Raw genomic sequence first — 909 nt, forward strand, 5'->3', positions numbered from 1 at the left:
TGTAAAATAACACATACACTGATACATTTACCCATACACTCACCATCACAAACACTATTACACATCCACCTGCCCCCCCCCCCCCCCCGCGTACTACGTTGCCTAGCGGATGCAGTCTCCCTTACACGTTGGGGTCATGCTGTACAAAGACACGCTCACCACAAAGAGAAAAGGTTGAGGCAGACGTAACGACGCTCCGGCAATCACCACTAATGGCCCATACTTAGTACTGATGAACTCGGGGATGATCAGCCACTCCTTGCGCGATCATGTTAATGCAATTTCCGGTTTCGCTTTACGTCCTAAGTGTCTGTTTCTTTTACGTATAGTTCAGCGCATACGTGGTTTAATGCACACGTGCGTACCGACAGATGTGGATGATATTTGTTCTTATTGCGTGTTTGATTATTGTAATAATAAGAATGCTTTGAAATAGTATATCATATTTATCGTTTGAAAGATAGTTTGATCCGCGTGTGTAAAGGTACTGTGTATATGATTTTAGTGAGTGCTATTAATGGATACAATATGCTTATGTAATAAGCGTTTAGGATCACGTGAATGAGTCGTGTCAATATTTGCATACATACACATAGGTACTCTGAAATATGTGTTATTTTACAAATAATCTTTTTTGTTGTTGTTGTTTTGTCACCTAGCGAAAAGAAAAACAAAGGTAAAGGACAGGATCAAATGTTTATTTACAATCACGGAACAACGATAGAAATAAATCCATTTCATTCTTCGCGGTTACTGCTTCAAAGAATGATGAATACTTGTTATGCATGCAAAAATATGACCGTGTCACAGTACAGGTGGCTCCGCTGATCAACAGACACACCACTTCAACAATGACTGCAGCCTTTCTTTATCTTGCTCCTGTAATACAGTTCTAGATGAGCACTGCCG

The sequence above is a fragment of the Penaeus monodon genome, chromosome 31, assembly GCF_015228065.2.
Source record: "Penaeus monodon isolate SGIC_2016 chromosome 31, NSTDA_Pmon_1, whole genome shotgun sequence".
NCBI classification, from domain to species: domain Eukaryota; kingdom Metazoa; phylum Arthropoda; class Malacostraca; order Decapoda; family Penaeidae; genus Penaeus; species Penaeus monodon.